At 44.4% G+C, this 20,971-nt stretch overlaps 1 protein-coding gene and 1 pseudogene across 1 annotated transcript in view; both read left to right on the top strand.

Moving 5' to 3' along the window:
• LOC126361668 (sodium/potassium-transporting ATPase subunit alpha) overlaps window positions 1-20,971 on the top strand; it is a 631,467-nt gene that overhangs the window by 448,858 nt on the left and 161,638 nt on the right. The gene's annotated exons all lie outside the window — the stretch shown is intronic.
• LOC126289730 (5S ribosomal RNA) lies at window positions 12,184-12,301 on the top strand (annotated as a pseudogene).

Below are 20,971 nucleotides of genomic sequence, written 5' to 3' on the forward strand. Positions count from 1 at the left end.
AGCATCGTTGTGACACACGGCACCCATTAAGTCCCAGAGCGCGGTAAACAAACCAGTGACTCAACACCGCAAGATACGGCAACACAGATTCCTTTTCACAGAAGAGATTAACAAACGCTTACTGTGCACACGGATTGCATCAAATCGGCTGCAGTGTTACTAGAACCGTGTAAGAAAAGAGCCGCGCGGGATTAACTGAGCGGTCTTAGGCGCTGCAGTTATGGGCTGGGCGGCTGGTCCCGGCGCAGGTTCGAGTCCTCCCTCGGGCATGGGTGTGTGTGTTTGTCCTTAGGATAATTTAGGTTAAGTAGTGTGTAAGCTTAGGGACTGATGACCTTAGCAGTTAAGTCCCATAAGATATGCCACACATTTGAAAATTTTGTAAGAAGAGAGACAGTTAACTGCAAAGTTCTCACTGAGTTCGGGAGTGAAATGATTAAGACACTGAATTTGTATTTGGCGAGAATGGGATGCAAATCGGAATTTGATTTACATGTCCTGTGCTTCAGATCGTTCCTTTATTAATACAATGACATTCTATTCTGTATCGGTGTCTCTCTAGCTAAATGATCCATGTCTAATGATCAAGATGGCGGTGAAGTGTTAAACAATACTGTTTACGATTGATGGTTATTAATTTGAATTATGACTTACAAAAAATTAAACTGCGATCATAAAATTTGACTGTGTTTGTATTTCGCTGCGTGTTCACGCCTCAATACGACACGTTTGCCTATTATGAATGACTTAGTGCAGACCTTGGCTGTAGAAGTCTGCATTGTGGCTGTTCAGAAAACGTTAGGTCTACGCCCGGAAAAAATCACGTCGTAGTTCTGCAAACGGTTCCTCTGCATTGTGGCTGTTCAGAAAATGTTACGTCTACACCCCGAAAAGACATCACGTCGTCATTCTGCAAATGATTTCTTCATCCGAAAAAAAGGAAGAGGTCGTCAGGTGTTATATCAGGAAAATACTGGGTCAACAAAAATGTGATAGCCCAAAGAAGGAGCCTGTGTGACTTTCCTGTGGAGAACGAGCTGTGGCGTTCTCGTGGAGCAAAGGCAGCCCCCCTCCCTGGACAGCTTCCAGCGGTCTCTCGTCTCGTCAGCCTTCCGTAGCTTGGTCAGAAGATTTCGTTAGTATGCCCCTGAGTCCGTCAGCCCCTTACGAGCATAATCTATTAGCATCACACCAGCAATACTTTGCTTAACGACGGTTGGGTCTTCGCCTTTTTCGGCAGTGATGAATCCACATTTTCCACAGGGGCCGTGATGACACACCCAGCGCTCCTCCACGCTCTGATGCGGCTAAATAAGCTGCCTGGATTGGCCTGACACAGTTGGAACCTTTTCGTTGATGCCTCGGTTCGGCGGGCTTTTTTAGTGGCTCTAAGCAGTAGCGAATTCCAGTGGACGGCAACCTATGTCATGTTCAAAATGTCGTGGAATATATTCAGAACTGATCTGTAATTGATTTACATCCCTACCAATATCGTCTCTATTGCGATATGTTGGTATTATATCACCAGGTCTCCATTCGTCTTGCGATTCCCTGTTCTTTACAGAGAGATGTTGTGCCTCTTCGTTGCTCATCATTCAGATTTGTGTCATACAACGGGAAGCACCTGCGTCGCGTAGTACTGTGCCATTACGACGGTGCATGTTACAGGCTGCATGTTGTAATGTTGTTACCCTTCAAAAACAGTAAATCAATTATCTCACGATACTCCACGCTATCAACGGGCTGCGTCATTTTATTTGTCTCCTCTAGAAAAGTACTGTGGAATACAGAACTTCCTTTGTGTGCGAGAACTGCTGACTTATACCTGCGAACAAACAAAAAATTAATCACATGACTTTATGACTACATCTCATAAGTTTGCATTTCATTACTATTTTTCTATCTTATGAGTAAACGTTTACTTTTTGTCCTCCGGAGATTGCTTGAGTAGTTTCCATGTACAGAAACAGTTAATACACTGCGCAACCGCACACGTAACATGCACAAGTGCATACACGTACTGAGAGCAATTGCTTTTGAAACTTGGTCCCCATTTCGGCCCCTTCCTCCCCCCACCCCCTCCCCAAAAAAATCGCTTGTGCTGTAAAGAAGAAACGGGAAATGCAGAATTTCTCTGTGAATGGTGTGAATCTAAAACGCAAAAAGTATTCCTGTAACATAAATAGAGCTGTGAAGTGCTCGTGGATGCACCGGCTGACAGTTGTCCCGGGTGAAATGTTTAGAAGGCCACACAAGTCGAATTCTTTGTTTTGTTTATTTTTTCCTAAGGCGGCAGTTCACTTCTGTGAAACTCAAAACTATAGTTGCTCTCATCCAAATTGACATCAAGAAGTCCAATCCAATTTGGTACACTTATTTTTGATCGAGTGCACTAAACTTTGACTATTAAATTTCTTGCAAGACAGTTAAAACAACTAGTTCAAAAAAAAGTACAGTGATGTTGCCTTCACAGGTCCACAGAAGGACAATCGTTCACTTAAAAGCGATTCTCTGCAAGTTATGTAATTTAATTTTTCTTACATATGCCTTATTTATGAAAATAAAACACCAGCCATGTCATGCGCTCTGCACATCACACAGTCCGTATGACAGAACACTGGCTAATTCCATAAGCGTGTTGTATCTACAGAAATCATGACTGCTGCTGGCAATACCGGTCGCAAAGCGTCAGTGTAGTCGCTACTAAAACCTGGCCAGCAGTTGCCACATTATCCAAGCCTTAAACATCACCACACACTTTTTCGTAAGGGAAGACCTACAAAAAGTCACCTCTGACTAGTGTTCGACTATCTGACGGCCGACTTATGAAGGTGAACGTGCCTCCCTCTTCATATATGTCACTGTTTCGCCGTAGTCCATATTAAAGAGCTAACCGGCACGTGTTTTACCTGGAAATTTTGCCAGAACCGTCGCTCCCTCAAAAGTTATTTAAACAACATGACTGTGACCAGTTGTTAACCGACAAATTTGTAATCGGATACTATTGGATTATTCCTCTGTAATGTGTGCGTTATCTTTCATTGCCTTCATTTACACCTCTACCATCTATTCACTATGTGATCCAGAGTATCTGGACACATGGCTGAAAATGACTTACAAGTTCGTGGCGCCCTACGTCGATAATGCTGGAATTCGATATAGTGTTGGTTCACCCTTAGCCTTGATGACAGCTTCCACTCCCACAGGTTTACGTTCAATCATGTGCTGGAAGGTTTCTTGGGGAATGGGAGCCCATTCTTCACTTAGTGCTGCACACAGGAGAGGTACCGATGTCGTTCGGTGAGGCCTGGCACGCAGTCGGCGTTCCAAAACACCCCAGAGGTGTTCTATAGAATTCAGGTCAAAACTCCGTGCAGGGCGGTCTATTTCAGGGATGTTATTGTCGTGCAACCACTCCGCCACAATGAACAGGTGCTCGATCGTGTTGAAAGGTGCAATCGCCATCCCCGAATTGCTCTTCAACAGTGGGAAGCAACAAGGTGCTTAAAACACCAGTGTAGGTATGTGCTGTGATAATGCAACGCAAAACAACAATGGATGCAAGCCCTCTCCATGAAAAACACGAACACACCATAACACCACCGTAAATGTAAATGTCGTGTGACTAGGGCCACCCGTGAGGCAGACCATTCGCTGGGTGCAAGTCTTTCGGTTTGATGCCATTTCGGCGACTTGCGCGTCGATGGGGATGAAATGATGATGATTGGGTCAACACCACACCCAGCCCCTGAGCGGAGAAAATCTCCGACCCAACCAGGAATCGAACGCGAGCCCGTATGACTGACATTCTGTCGCGCTGATCACTTTTTTAAAACTCTATTCACTGTTTTTTTCTTTATTTTGTTTCGTGTTGTTCTTTGCATTTGGTCTGGGCGGACGTCACATGAGATCCGCTAAGTTGATCGTTGATTCCTTTACTCAGTATTTTTTATTACAAAAGGCCACCGCCTCTCTGACTGAACACGCTGAGTTACCGTGCCGGCTGAAAATTATTTCCACTGCACCAACTATAAGACTGTTTTTCGGTACTGTTCGCTGTGTTTGGGCTGCGCGGACGTCACAAGACATTCGTTCACGTTTATAGTTGATTCCTTAACCCAGATTTTTATTACACAGGGCGAGCAGCCCTCTGACCGAACACGCTGAGCTACCGTGCCGGCATGGACTATTACGAGTTTTGGCAGACTAGTTTTCTACTTAAATAAGATGTAAGTCACTGTTTGTTAGCAAAGGCTCAATAAATCAGACATAAGCACATTGTTCAGAGCAAATCATGAAAGATATTAAAATAAAAATTCTAAATGTAGTCCCATTGTTCGTACAGGATTTGTCCAGAGCCTTCTTCTTTTCACCGTAGTTTTAGTTTCTTCCGATATGTCGAGCAACTTTCTTTTTCGTGACGTGTAGAAAATTTCCATGTTATGGACAATGTCCTGAACAGGTTGATTTTCAATTTACATCCCACACGCTGTTTCGTTCTGGAATAGGTGTGCTCCTTAAACCGTATCTCGGATTTTCTTGTCAATAGACGACTAGATTGGAATACCATGACACACGAGACATACTCCCTAGACTATCCGAGATCGCTGCCAAACGCGTGTGAGTGGCTGTCACTCGATCCAGTGGTGACTGTTTCACATGCAGCTGGTGGAGACAGCCAGAAGTCGTGCGCGAACGACAAGTAGTATCGTGTGGAGTGAGAATACTGGACACAGCTGATAATGAGGGCTTCAACCTCACAGCCCCTGTGGCGCATTTCGAGCGTCGGCGTTGGGTTCCAACTTTTCACTTCCTTTCAGTCTATAATTATCGACGACAATACAGACCCAAAATTATACTGCACAAAGACTCTTTAGAGCCACCCAGACAATACAGCTACAAATTTAATGAAATCTCCATTCTAAGGAGGGAGGTAATGGTAAACTGTCTCCAGAAGGCACTATTCGAGGAGAGCACTGCGCGACTACTGCGTTTTCCATGGAGTTCATTAATGAACAAAGGCCCCACAAAGAAAAAAAGGTGATGAATCGTCATGCGCACTTTCTGGGGATGTCTTTACCTTGCTTCCAACTGGTAAACAGGAGGCGTAACGGGGATAGTGCAGGTATTTGCCGGCCGGTGTGGCTGAGTGGTTCTAGGCGCTTCAGTCTGGAACTGCGCGACCGCTACGGTCACAGGTTCGAGTCCTGCCTCGGGCATGGATGTGTGTGATGTCCTTAGTTAGGTTTAAGTAGTTCTCAGTTCTAGGGGACTGATGACCTCAGATGTTAAGTCCCATAGTGCTCAGAGCCATTTGAACCATTTTGCAGATATTTCTATTGGTGGCGGGGTAGGGTGTACTGGACTCATTACATCGATTTTTACTTCATTTGCTGACCTATAACTATAGCTATTAAGAGTAGTATGTTTTAGGTCTGCTGGTACCGCCAAATAAATGTCGCGCGAGCAAGCCTTTACTGCTTGTTTTCCCCTGGGCTGCAGGTCAGTTGCTGAAGTGTGGACGCAAAAAGGTTAGCCTAAATAACAGGTGTTGTCCACTTAGTGGTGCAGTTACGACCGTGCAGGAAAAACTGGTGGTAAATCATGTGACGTGTTTGCAGGAGGTGTAGTACCAGCATGCGATACCACACTTGTTGACGTTGCAGTTATCGACCGCGGCCCGTATTAGTATCGTTGGACCCGCGAGTCGCGACCATCGCCGCTAGCGCCGCTCCGCAGCTTGTATCAAGTTTCTAGTGAGCTCTCGTCCACTCTTCCTCGGGACGTCAAGTAGTAAAGTAGCATAGCCTTCAGCTGATAGGAAGCAACCTTTAACAAGGCACTTAGTAACGTATGACCTAAGTAAAAACTCAGTAGCTCTCTGTTTATAATTATATGTATGCAGCCAAGAAGAATGCTCTACATAAAAATACTTCTAAGGTCATCAGTTCCCTAGAACTTAGAACTACCTAAACCTAACTAACTTAAGGACATCACACACACGCATGCCCGAGGCAGGATTCGAACCTGCGACCTTGGCGGTAGCGCGGTTCCAGATTGTAGCGCCTAGAACCGCTCGGCCACCCTGGCCGGCAATTCTGTACAACCAGTTAAGTACAATATATATTATTTTTTACCAACGACTTCCAATTATTTTACTCATTGTAGACCCAGACCATGCAGTCAGCGCCTTATCGACGTTACCCACAAACCTGATGTGATTTGTATGTTTCTACTTAACATTGGCCAGCAGTTAACGTTGGCAACGACTCGTTCGTCGTCATCATAAGACAGTTAGGTGCAACGAACAGACAGCCTACACACTGATATGTGTACATATTAAGGTACTACATATAAAAAATACCTGACGAACAGGAGGACTGAGATGAAACTTTCATATCTAACCAGAAATCCTCCGGGCAAATATTAAATCCCAGCACGAGGACCAGCTAAATATTTAGAGCGCGTGTTCTGCATGGAGGCTCTCTTGTCTGGATCCAGAGGGAATCGCTAGCTCTGCCCATATCGCAGTACAGAGCCGCAGCTGAGAGCTCTCCACGGTGCTCTACGGATGGGACCTGCTGGAGTACAGCAGAGGCAGGTGTCGCTGTGGGAACCGCCGTGGCCGCGTCCTCCGGCAGGCTACAAACAGCAGGAAATGAGGCCGCCATTCAGGCCACAAGGCCGCTTCGTTTCAGGCCGTCACTCCGATCAACCGGAAAAACGTTGCGTCACTTGGCAGGGCAGCGCCGCACCATTCAGCGCTCCCCTTCCGGCGCCCACCGCCTCAATGAATCCCCGTCTCTGGCCGGCAGCACTGGTGACCTGTCTGGCACCTTGCGAAGCACAAACGTCTTCAAAACACAATTTTCCCCTACTCGTCATCAGCCATTACCAACAATACGGGAGCAGCATATTGTTATGCTGGACTGGCTCTTACTACAGGTGGCTTTGCCGTTCCCTTTGAGAGAGCTATAGTCGAACTGATATCTGGATATAAATGGATACGCATTGTGCACCGTATTTGTTGCTGTAGATGACTGAATAGAAATGAAAAGGAAGAGGGAGAAATTCAGCGATGACATATATACCACTCAATTTATAAAGCAACGAAAGGGACATAGGGCATAGTTTCACATAAAGTGTATGGACCACCATTAAAATACGCTTTTCATTATCAGAAAAGGGTTACACTTTTCAGGAATACTAAAATGCATAAGTAATGAGATACTCCACTTTTTACGTTGCCATACATATACCGTCTACTCCTGGCATATGAAACCAGCAACCAATTCCTTGTTACATTTTCTATGTTGTACGACACAGAATTATTTAATAATCACACAATACTTGTAGCTGTCAATAATGAATGTAATAGCTTTTTCTGTCTATAGACACGCCACCTTCTCTATAACGCATTTCAAACTGTAAGCACTGGAACTACTGAAGCTCCCCCTCCCCCCCCCCCCCTCCAATAAAGTAAAATAACCAACAACCTTAGCAGATGGGGTTCACCCTCTGAATATCAGATGGTATTCATCAGAATCAACAAAAAGAAAGAACAGTTTTTCAGATGCACGAAGCGCAATGACAAGCTTCTACACATTAATTATTAATTAACAAATCCATGAAGGATTTCACGAACAAAAAATGCTGCTAAAACTCGAGTGTATTATCCAAAATAGCACCCGTACGAACGGTGGCGTCCTAGCAGGATTCCTTCCTCTCATTTACGATTTGTCATTCGAGACACATTTACAGCGCATTTAATAGCCAGCGCATCACTCACTTCGCACAGTTTACTATGCAGATGTCCAGTATGCGTATAACATTGATCGACAACTCAATGTAACGTTGTGCTATTGGATAAACTAGTCACACTTAAGTGGTACACAGTCAGGGAGTCAGACATGTATTCGTAGATTCTTATTGCTACTTAAAGTTACAAATAGTGGAAATACTTGTGGAAATAAGAATGCCGTAGTTTTAAGATGATTCATAATACCACAATCCCTCATATAGTAGAAAACGTGCCGGAAATAAGAATATGGCTTAAGACGACTCATAATACGGCAATAGTAAACAGAAACGACATTGAAAGCAACTATAGTAGAGGCTTACAAGGAGGCTTCCCCGTCCTGGAAACAGTTTCAGTTAGGCCTTCAAACGCTGAATAACGAGGATGTAATAATACATACATGAAATGTAACCGCATTTAGTTTCATTGAGCTGGTATGCTGACAGACCAAAATTCTTGGACGTCAATCAAAATATGACGATATCACTAACTGCACAGGATGCGTGGGCAGTATCAATAGAAAAAGGGAGTTTATGAGCGTCCAATATAAGAACCACTCGCACAGCACGTCAGTCAAAAACTGGGAAATGGAAGAAGCTATCAAAGCGCTGCAAGAAGTTATGACACTGGACCTTGTAAGAGCAAACATCTTTTAATACAGGGTGTTACAGAAAGGTACGGCCAAACGTTCAGGAAACATTCCTCACACACAAAGAAAGACAATATGTTGTGTGGATATGTGTCCGGAAACGCTTACTTTCCATGTTAGTGCTCATTTTATTACTTCTCTTCAAATATCATTAATCATGGAATGGAAACACACAGCAACAGAACGTACCAGCGTGACTTCAAACACTCTGTTACAGGAAATGTTCAAAATGTCCTCCGTTAGCGAGGATACATGCATCCACCCTCCGTCGCATGGAATCCCTGATGCGCTGATGCAGCACTGGAGAATGGTGTATTGTATCACAGCCGTCCACAATACGAGCTCGAAGAGTCTCCACATTTGGTACAGGGTTGCGTAAACAAGAGATTTCAAATGCCCCCATAAATGAAAGTCAAGGGAGTTGAGGTCAGGAGAGCATGGAGGCCATGGAATTGGTCCGCCTCTACCTATCCATCGGTCACCGAATCTGTTGTTGAGAAGCGCACTAACACTTCGACTGAAATGTGCAGGAGATCCATCGTGCATGAAGCACATGTTGTGTTGTACTTGTAAAGGCACATGTTCTAGCAGCACAGGTAGAGTATCCCGTATGAAATCATAGCGGTGAATCGAGGAAGTACAGTACATACTAACGACACTAAAATGAGCTCTAACATGGAAATTAAGCGTTTCCGGACACATGTCCACATAACATCTTTTCTTTATTTGTGTGTGAGGAATGTTTCCTGAAAGTTTGGCCGTACCTTTTTGTAACACCCTGTGTATGTAATCGGAGGGGGGGGGTTATGGGCGCTCAACATTGAGGTCATCAGCGGTATATCTAATCAACGGTATCAACCGATCTTGGTAGTTCCTACAGTAAAATTTTCAAATGGGAAGGTAAAGAGTGTTATATTCTTTTTGCTCAGTGATGCGTTGTGAAAACAGACGATGACAAAATATTACTTCAAACTCTTGGGGAATGAGCATATAGTCAGTATTAACATTAAAGAGCAGTCTTTTCTACAGCATGAGTTAATGGCCTCAAGGAGAGGGAAAAAGAAGTGCAAATCGGTCTGGTCGAAATACTGAGTTGAATCCGACTGGTTATCGACATGTCCACTGTTGAGCCAGACGTTGTGACCACTACAAACCTTGGGATTAGATGCGTCGCTAGTGCGTGACGCGGTAAGGAAAGTACTAGTTTGGTGAACATGTTCGTAGCGTTTCTGTTTGCACGTGGGTTTTCCAGCTGCTATGGGTTTATTTATCGCTTGTCATTCTTTATTCGTGGTTTACTGTTGCTGTTTGTGTTTACATATTGTTATTTTGTCTTTTGGAGAGCGAGTGGCCCTGTGGGTGCTAGAAAACAGGATTGCAAGTGGAGAAATCGGAACATTTCTGATATATTATTCTGTTGGTGTTCAATAGATGGGTGACAGTAGCGGGGGCAGCCAGAAACACATGCGCCGTGTAAGGGGATACGCCATTGGACAGAGCACGGGGAGAAAATGGTTTTAAGGAGGATCGTTTTGACATTAGTGACTCTTGACGTTCAGGAAGACGGTCACGGTTTGATGAAGGTCGCTTAACGCATTGATCCACAATGGTCCACGTCAGTGTATTCGAGATGAACTGTGATCATTTCACCATGGTGGGACATTTCCAAGCAGTGGGGAAGGTCGAAGAATCGGATTTAAGGGTTTCACAAGCTCTAAGCCAAAATCACAAAAATCAGTGGGTGACCAAATGAGCATCTCTGTTTGCTCTTCGTCAGTTAGCTCGGGAACAACACCGACCTCTCCTATCCCGTATTGTTATTGGTGACGAGAAACGGTGTCTTTATGCTAACATAAGGGAAAAAGACAGAAAAGGTTGAGCCCAAACAGAGCAGCAGCTGCCCACAGAAAGACCTGATGGCATCCAAAACAGATAATGTTATGCCTGTGGTGGAACAGCGGTGGTGTAGTGTACTGCGAACTGCTTCCCCGAGATGTAACCATCACCAGCTGCGTTCCCACACACCAAAGCCCCTTAATTTGCGGAAATTGCGTGGCCTGTCCGTAGACACATACTGCCACATATCTCCGGAAACGTACAGACGGTTTTCCGAATTCGCCTCAAGCACGACTGATGTTGTGTTGCGTTCCAGAGGTGGACCAACACACAAGAAGATGGTTTTGGGTCATAAGTGTACGGAGCATATGTGTAACGGCCACACTGTTCATCCAAGGACAAATGCAGCGTCTTTGCTCTCGCAAAGCAGAGCATTGCCTTACCTGATGTATTTGGTCGCATAATGCCCGCGTATATTATTCTCAGCCTAAAATAATTAAGGGGACCTGCTGTAGTGCTTTCTGCTCCTTCTAGCCTAACTCCGTCGAACTGCGTTTCTGCCCGAGGATGTAACAGCAAAAAAATGTATGAACGTAACGTATGTGTGCCTCTGTATTGGTGTACATCAGAGTATCGACTGCAACGTTCTCAATTCATTTCTGTTTTTACGATTTCTTTTACCTTTAAGTGCCAAGAAGGTTCCCAATTAATAATGTTTGAATGCGGTTTTATTGGTTCAGCGGCTACCTTACAACCAAGGAAAACTTTCCGACCGCATTGGTTGGAATGAGGAACTAAATTTAGAAAGAGCAGTTGTCCGCGAAAGGCAAAGGTCCAGAGTTCGAGTCTCGGTCCGGCACACAGTTTTAATCTGCCAGGAAGTTTCAACTGAATTTAACGTGCAACTGAGCAGTATTTTCCCTGCCAGAGGTAAGTGTTCCGTACGTTATGCGAGTTTCTGTTTGTATGTGCCAATGAGAAAATCAGTTACTTGCTCGACAAGATTAAAATGCCCCTGCTGCAACACTTCTGTATATGTTGCTTATTTACTCGTTCGGCATTTGCTAAGGTAACTACCTTATTAAATGCTTAGCGAAATACATGAACTACAATATTTTTATTGCTCTGCACTTAATTGCAATATTCTTTACAAATGTTCTATTCTCTATATAAATATACCCTGTGTAAATATTCTTGAGCCACTCTACGGCTGTGACAGAAAGCCTGTATGTGTCCTTCAGCTCACTCACGAAGCCAAGGACTTCACACACAAGTCCACAGATTGGTTTTTCACGTATTCTCGTTCAGGACTGTCCATAGACAACCCAAAGACCATTCAAAGTTGTCTACAATTTCCTCGGGAGGTTGCATCCTGCGATCTTCTTGTTGGTGCCATCCAACAAATTTCAGTTCTTATGTCCACTTACAGCCGACAGTCCTTTCCAAGTTGTGTTTCAGTAGAAGCCTTGCAGATCTTCGCCGACTTTCCATAAAGATGATCTAGATTTGCGTTTGTTTGTTAGGTGCTGGGTCTTTATGCATTGGGAGTTCAGGGTTGTCTAGGAGTTTTCTGTATGCTCTTGTGGCTAAATGTGACAGCTTAATTACAGGGAAGTGAAAGGAAATCGGACTCTAACGTATAGCCCACATACAGAAATACGAAACAAAAAACTGAGACGCGCGACGTATTCCTGTTGAAACTGACTGGAACGACCTGGGGTTGCGGAACAAGTGTAATGAGGACTTCAGCACTAGTTCTTGTCTACAGCATGGCTGAATATTGTTCACCACTCTGGAAGGGAATTGCAAAGACAGCTAAAGCGGACGTTAGTATGTGTGAAATCGCTAAATCGGTAAATGACCTCATTTTGCAAGAACTTTTATCCACATGTTTGGAAGCACCAACGGCCTTGCCGCAGTGGCAACACCGGTTCTCGTCAGATCACCGAAGTTAAGCGCTGACGGGCTGGGCTAGCATTTGAATGGGTGACCATCCGGTCTGTCGAGCGCTGTTGGCAAGTGGGGTGCACTCAAGCATTGTGAGGCAAACTGTAGGTCTATGCTGTACCTCGCATTACGTGACACAGACCCACAGGCACACTTAGACTGGCATTATAGGCGTGTACCCGAGCCCTTGTAATCTGCATATGGAAAATGATGCACTCATTCGGATATAAATTCAGTATGATAGTTATATTGAGAACTAATTATACGTATTTCACAGCCAGCCCAACGCTCTGGGACACTCTAAAGCCTTAACAACTAGTTACTAGTTACAGAGACACCATCTGACCAATAGAAAGAAGATGCATAATGCATCGGAGACTTATCGAACAGATACAGGTTTTGTATTCATCGAGACCTACTGTCCGCTGTTGGTCCCCAGAGGAAGACAAACGAGAAGCGCAAGCGATTTACGTAGCATCTCGAGAACAGTGAGCGTAGGAAACATCAGGATGTAAGGTCCAGAGAGAAGTATGTTTATTGTTATGGTGTGTATCTAAATGGGGATACGATAATTTCAGTGAACTGTATCTTGTTGAATAAATGAGAAGGGATGTAGTAAACCACAGAAGTACCAATTCTTGTCCCAATTAAAAATGTGAAGTATGCAGCTCCGTAAGACTATCCCACAGCAGACCTGGTTCTATTCGAAACCACATCAGTAGTGGGACAGAGTTCGTATGGCCCCAAAGTACCGTTATCCACGATGGCAGCGATGACGTAATCCAAGATGGTGGCCGTGATGTCATGTGATGACGTTATTAAAGCTGGCGGCTTTTGGCGGGAATTTTCAATTTTGGCGGGAAGATAGGTCAGTTGTGGTGCATCCACTAACCTAAACCCCCTCCCCTCCCCCAGATAATAGTGGGAAGTACAAATTCCATCAGAACAATACAATACACCTCTACTAACCTAAGAAAATGGCGGGAAAATAGGTCACTTGGGCTACCTCCATTAACGTAAGTATCTCAACCGCCACCCCTTCCTAGGAATTGGCGGGAAAAGGACTCAGCCTGTGCTGAGCTGCTAGAGCGAGGAAGAAATGTACTTTACTTATATTGCAACAGTTTATTTAGGTGTGGATTTTGAGACATGGCATATTTATTACACAGATACAAAACACATGCTCTGACGTGCTTGGGGTCACGCCACACAGCCTACAGACCTGTAAACTACTCCTAAATTATCGAAATAACCCAGGTATACAGCTCTGCAGACACGCTTGCTAATTGTAAACTGTCAAAATAATGCTTTGCACAGCCTAGCAACCTGCAAACCACTCATTAATAAAGCAATACATTTGTGTCCAGAGAGCCAAACAACTCGTAAATTGTAAAAATAATAATCCATCTAAAAGACTCTGCAAATATGCTTGATAAGCATCAACTGTCGAAATCATGCAAAAGTCTTTATTTAAACAATTTGAGGCACTACCGCCATCCAGTGTGTTTGCCACAAGGCCCAGAGTCCAACTGACCTAGCACACAGAGGGTGCTGTTGTGAGTTCCCAGCTGATGATGCGACTACCATTATCCAAGGTGGCGCATTATGGCGGGAAACAGTGTGTTCACCACGAGGTCTGGACCTAGTACACAGTACTGCCACCAGAGAGCGCTGTCGTCCATTCCATGATGTAACACAAGAAGGTGGGGCAAAATAATGGGAAACAGTGTGGTGGCCATGAGGTCTGGATATAGTACACAGTACTGTCACCAGAGGGTGCTGTCGTCCATTCCATGATATGGCTGTCCATTAGATACTAGGAAGCTAAAGCCCTGTAGCCTGGAAGGCATTTCCACCTAGTTACTTAACGCAGTGGTAAACAGTTACCAGAAACTGGGTACTATGTCAGCGTTCTGCGAGCTACATGTCGCAACTTAAAAATCAATTGTTATCATTCAAATTTTAAGTAAGTTCGCAACGTCACATGAAGAAGAGGAATGCTTTTTTGGCCTGTTGAGGTGCTAAATATAAACTGCGTTACCGAGCTGGACTTTTTTTTTTTTTTTTAGAATTTTCATACTTAAATCAATGTTAGTGAAGGATATTGGTGGTAAGTTTTGTGGAATGACATTTTTATATACTCCCTTCCTTTTCAAGGACTAATATTAGCATGAAGTTTCATGACTGCTTAATTTTTGGAGGTGATAATGGAAGCTTTATGACTAAGCATCATACAACCTGTCACCATCAGTCAGATACTTTTCGGTAGCTTCGGCTCCTCACTTCACAGTCAGACTATCTAAGATTCCTCAGCTTTGCTTCCCTTTTCACAAACAACAAACCAATCAGCTTTTTTGCAGTAATTCGTGCTCAATGTTCCTCTGGACGGTGTTCAACGCTGTGGTTATTCTTAGTGTTATAACGATCTATTAATTTCTTCGATAAAGGGGGATCTTACTATTAAGTTGCAATATTTTTCTCATTCTATCGTTCCTGATATGAATCAATACTCGTTTCCTAAAGTCCATGTCAAATGTTAGCAACCTGCCTCTAACTTCCACATGCCTAAGTGACAACCATGTGTTGTTGCTCTACACATTGATCTCGCATGGAAGAGAGATTATTTGACGGATTGCTAGTTTATTCTACCGTGCTTACTGAATCACAATACTATTGTACCATTGCAGTTGCTAAAATCTCTTCAGCAGGATAAGGACGTCCGAAAGGATGTCAGAGGCGTCTGCACAAATTTCCACAAACATAATCATGAGTCTCATGTTAATCTCGTTTGTAGTCATCAACTATTCTCTACCAAATAGAACAGGAGATAAAGAACAGCCGTCTGTGAGTGTGTCGCGGAAGTAATAGTGATAACTACGTCGTCCAATTGACAAATAGCGCAATGTTTTGTAGTCTGCTTTCTCTCCCTCTCTCTCTCTCTCTCTCTCTCTCTCTCTCTCTTATCATCAACTCTCAGGCTTCAACGGCCGATTTATATTTCATTTTCTTTCCCTCTTTTTGTCACTCATAGAAGTGCCAATCGCCCATTTATCTTCGATTCTCTCTTCGCCTGCGAACATAGAACAGGGCTTCTGATTCTAGGTAGACATTATTTCATTCCATTTGATACATCAGAAGGTATTCTTATTTAGTACTTCTGGTACCCGAGCTTGTATCCGGGTTGGCCTCTAAGGGATACAATCTCTGCAACATAGCATTAACACTGGGCTTATCAAGAGGACTCTTTCTGTACACTGACAGAAACTCACGAATCATGTGCGCAAGGGACAGACCGTATAATATTGCCTCATATGTTATGGAACTCCGCGTGAGAGCTCAGTATCCGTAGAACATCAGATTAACGGAAGGCACTGAAAGTTCACGGAGAACGACAACGCGCGCGATATCTCGTCGACTACGTTTCCTTCTGCAAATACTGAGGAAGCCAAACTGTAATGTGTCTGTAGAAAGCCTTGATTACCTAAAGTTACAAGATTTTCAGCCTCATAAGAGATTCGTGAGGTCAAAGCAAGATCATACACTCCTGGAAATGGAAAAAAGAACACATTGACACCGGTGTGTCAGACCCACCATACTTGCTCCGGACACTGCGAGAGGGCTGTACAAGCAATGATCACACGCACGGCACAGCGGACACACCAGGAACCGCGGTGTTGGCCGTCGAATGGCGCTAGCTGCGCAGCATTTGTGCACCGCCGCCGTCAGTGTCAGCCAGTTTGCCGTGACATACGGAGCTCCATCGCAGTCTTTAACACTGGTAGCATGCCGCGACAGCGTGGACGTGAACCGTATGTGCAGTTGACGGACTTTGAGCGAGGGCGTATAGTGGGCATGCGGGAGGCCGGGTGGACGTACCGCCGAATTGCTCAACACGTGGAGCGTGAGGTCTCCACAGTACATCGATGTTGTCGCCAGTGGTCGGCGGAAGGTGCACGTGCCCGTCGACCTGGGACCGGACCGCAGCGACGCACGGATGCACGCCAAGACCGTAGGATCCTACGCAGTGCCGTAGGGGACCGCACCGCCACTTCCCAGCAAATTAGGGACACTGTTGCTCCTGGGGTATCGGCGACGACCATTCGCAACCGTCTCCATGAAGCTGGGCTACGGTCCCGCACACCGTTAGGCCGTCTTCCTCTCACGCCCCAACATCGTGCAGCCCGCCTCCAGTGGTGTCGCGACAGGCGTGAATGGAGGGACGAATGGAGACGTGTCGTCTTCAGCGATGAGAGTCGCTTCTTCCTTGGTGCCAATGATGGTCGTATGCGTGTTTGGCGCCGTGCAGGTGAGCGCCACAATCAGGACTGCATACGACCAAGGCACACAGGGCCTACACCCGGCATCATGGTGTGGGGAGCGATCTCCTACACTGGCCGTACACCTCTGGTGATCGTCGAGGCGACACTGAATAGTGCACGGTACATCCAAACCGCCATCGAACCCATCGTTCTACCATTCCTAGACCGGCAAGGGAACTTGCTGTTCCAACAGGACAATGCACGTCCGCATGTATCCCGTGCCACCCAACGTGCTCTAGAAGGAGTAAGTCAACTACCCTGGCCAGCAAGATCTCCGGAACTGCCCCCCATTGAGCATGTTTGGGACTTGATGAAGCATCGTCTCACGCGGTCTGCACGTCCAGCACGAACGCTGGTCCAACTGAGGCGCCAGGTGGAAATGGCATGGCAAGCCGTTCCACAGGACTACATCCAGCATCTCTACGATCGTCTCCATGGGAGAATAGCAGCCTGCATTGCTGCGAAAGGTGGGTATACACTGTACTAGTGCCGACATTGTGCATGCTCTGTTGCCTGTGTCTATGTGCGTGTGGTTCTGTCAGTGTGATCATGTGATGTATCTGACCCCAGGAATGTGTCAATAAAGTTTCCCCTTCCTGGGACAATGAATTAACGGTGTTCTTATTTCAATTTCCAGGAGTGTATTTCTGTAAGTCGTAAAAACAGTGATCCGCAGCTGTAACGACAATATCGTTTTAAAGAGTTAGTAAAACCAGGAGTACGCCTGTAATGTTATTTCCAGCGCAGAGACGTCAGTAAATGGATATTTAGGTCCAAGATAATACTGACCACGATCTGTACTCTTCCTGACCTTATTTGCAGTAACCTCATAGGTAAATAATCTGACCACGCGATCGCTAAATTGACTCACTATTCTGTGCAGCATAGTACTCCTTAATTTCTAACTGCAGAAATATTTTGTGTTTACGAGAAATAAAATTGTTCCATGCGGTAACTACGATCATACATTAGTCTACCTTCATACGCCGCTGAGTTGCCACTTGACATGTCCAACGAAAACAAGGACTTGTTAGCTCCTATATCTTGATGCATCCTCTGTTATAGTTGTATGTGCATGGAATTGCCTGCACAACAACATTATTAAAAAGATCATGGATTTCTGAGGAACACCGACATTAAAAATACGTGAGCTGATAACAAGTTATTTGTGTATACTGGGAACTGAAAAGAGGATAAAGATGTAAATGAAGAAACTGAAGGTATGATTCCAGCCATTAAGTGGACAGGAAGCCGTAGCACCTAGCGTGAAGAAAGGATCTGTTTAAAATCGTTACTAGATCAAGGTAATCAGGTAGGTACGGTGTGTGCTGAGTCATTCGTATGCAACTGCTTTAATCCAGACTCAAGCTGTCGACGGGAAACACTGTACGGGTAGGCAAATGTGGAAACATCTAATAAATATAACTGTAAGCGTTGTATGTATCACTACATTTACTGGAGTTTGTGATCGATTATTTCTTTCATTTTAAGGGAGGCGGATTACAGCTGCTTTTACTTGCCCTTCTGTAACATAACTAATTGATTAGAGAAAGTATGTGCGGGTAGAGATATATAACATTTTACCAAATTTTTGTAATTACCTCAAAACGAAGCATTCCACCTCGTAAAGTTTGTTCTGAATATGTGCTGTGGGACATTCAGTTTACTATCATGCATGTGACTAAAGCAGTTTAAAGCACAGCGCCTACCATTCACGTTCTATTGAAAATGACATCCCATTGTCAATGACAGAGACATACGCTTTACAGCGGAATCCTTCGTCCTCACGACGAAGTTTAGCGGCGCCGTCTTTGTTTCGTGAACAACGGTCGATTATTCCCTCCTTCGTGTGGAAACAAAAACCGTGTTACACAACTAAATTATGACGACGACAGCGAATGATGTTCTCTGTTACTAGAATGCGCAGTGTCTTGTCGCTCTGCAAGAGACTGTGCGATGTCTGGAGAATGGATCGACTGGTTCGTGGAACGAGAGGAGGAAGCAGCACGCGAGACACTCGTTTGTGGTTGACCTCGAGTGATTCTTTTTTTTTTTTTTCTAGCACGCCACTGGCATCTAATATCACTCCTCGCACCAGTATGCGAACAGCTTGGAAGTACCTATGTTGAGCATTCCCAGGGCGAGTGAAATTTCTACTTCAGAATAAGTAACACTATAACTACGTTATGTAAGAGCCTCCTCCGCAATTTGAAGTTTATGTTTGCTCTTTTCTGGAGGAATTTCGCCACAAAGCTAGTTACAGATGGGTCCTGTACCAGGGTCTTCCAACGAATTATTTAACCCGAGAGGGATGTTCGACGTACGTGATGTCTCTGCGAGGGGAATCCCCGCCGCTTGTAGAAATAAAAAAAATTCCCCGTTTGGCAGCCACTTAATTCTATTCTCGGGATAGCACATTCTCGGAATAGCGCGAGAAACGCTTTGTACGAACACGTAATAACGCCTAACCGGAGAATAAACGCGTGATAACTGAACCGGTGATTCTGGCTGGGTTAGTGAAGTTAACCGGAAAACAGATTTTGACAGTGTCGGGAATACTTACAGAATTAGTGATGACAAGGTTGTTTGTTAGAGCGAGGAAGGAGAAGAAACGGGGATATCACACAAAATATATGAAAGAATTTGACGATTCCAAGTTTATAGAAAAATTACGTACTACTATTACTTTTCCATCTCCTCCTTGGGAAACTGGAGCATATGAATGAAATGTGAGACAAGTTCCTAACATAAAACGTTTTGCTTATTTGATATTGGTACTGCGTAAATCAGGTGCACAAAAAGATCGTTTCTGCCAAAACAGTCTCTCTTATTTGACGTGTATTAAAACTGCTGCAATATTAGAAAGGTCTGTTTCGTTTTATCTAGAAGACAGTAGGAAAATAGACATACTCATATCTTGGGCACAATGCGTATAAACAGCTTTTTCCGTATTAGACAACAACATTTTGATTTTTCATGTAGCAAAACGTTCGACAGACTTTGATGAAATAATAGATTCTTTCGCAGAAAGGAAAGCACTTCATGTAAAGCTGTAGCAAGATTCGAGAGAAAAAAGTGCTAGGACCTAAGGGTTGAAGAAATGTGTACCGTACTGTCTTGCTTGTCTCTCGTCTTTACTGATAACAAGTTATGTGTCTATATTTGGAACTGAAAAAAAGGACAAAGAGGGAAAGAGTTCTTATTCTCCCGGTCACAAATAAACCCACCCAGTACTAATTGTGGTTTTTTTTAATTTTACTTTTTAAGAGGGACTAAGATGTCAAACCGGCTGATTGGAAGCAGAAGAGGCTTGATGGCTCTCATTACAGAATATATACATTTGAATTCCACATAGCGAAGTACAGTGAGTGCGCTATAAGAATGCTATATGAAGACGAGAGGCGCTGCACTTTGGCACACTTAAGACCAAATAACATATCGTACATTTCCTCGAACATATTCGTTTTACATACCGGTACAAAACTCTTCAGAAAGATGTGCACTACAAAATGAATATATTTTTGAAAAATAGATTTTTAAAAATTTTTTAACGTCTTATTTCAAACTCTGGAGGGGAAGGGGGCGCCACTATCATGTTCTAACCCCGGCTCGGAAATACCGTAGATTCGTTGCTGCTGGTGCTGAATTGCAACGGCTGACGGTGTGAAATACGAAAATGGAACAGGAAAGCGATACGAATTACCTTTCTGGTAAGCTACAATTAAAATGAAGAAATTTTAACACAATACGCTCAAGTATTTGCACACGATCCATATCAGACGAAAGCGACGGTAAAAGGCTTAGTGTGAAATGTATGTTGCAATGTTATGTGGCCAGATTTCCATCCAGGAATCGCGTAATCCTCCACGTCCAGCATTTCATCTTAGTTTGAGTACTGGGCGCTTTACAATAATCTTCGAATGGGAGGTGTAGAACTGAACGAAATTCCACGCTGAAGCGGTAAGATTCACATTCATTAAAGGTTTTCAGCTTCACGCACATTCGGCCGGAGTGGCTATTCTAGGCGCTACAGTCTGGAACCGCGCGACCTCTACAGTCACAGGTTCGAATCCTACTTCGGACATGGATGTGTGTGATGCCCTTAGGTTAGTAGTTCTAAGTTCTAGGGGACCGATGATCTCAGCAGTTTAGTCCCATAGTGCTCAAAGCTTTCACGCACACGTTTAGGAAAGAAGCAGATAAACGAAGCAGAGAGCGGACAGAAGACACTAGAGCGAGAAAAAAGGCACGGTGTCAAGCCGATCCATCAAACATCCGTGCAGAATTGCAGTGAGCTTACAGATAAACGTGTGGCTGCTGCGCTATCTGCAGGAAGCTCCAGCGTGAAAGACCGCCGCCGAATCGGGGCTACCGAGAACACCCGAATGCTTCCGGCGACAGCCGAATAGCGGCGGCCATTGC

This window comes from Schistocerca gregaria, chromosome 1, assembly GCF_023897955.1.
Source record: "Schistocerca gregaria isolate iqSchGreg1 chromosome 1, iqSchGreg1.2, whole genome shotgun sequence".
Lineage (NCBI taxonomy): Eukaryota > Metazoa > Arthropoda > Insecta > Orthoptera > Acrididae > Schistocerca > Schistocerca gregaria.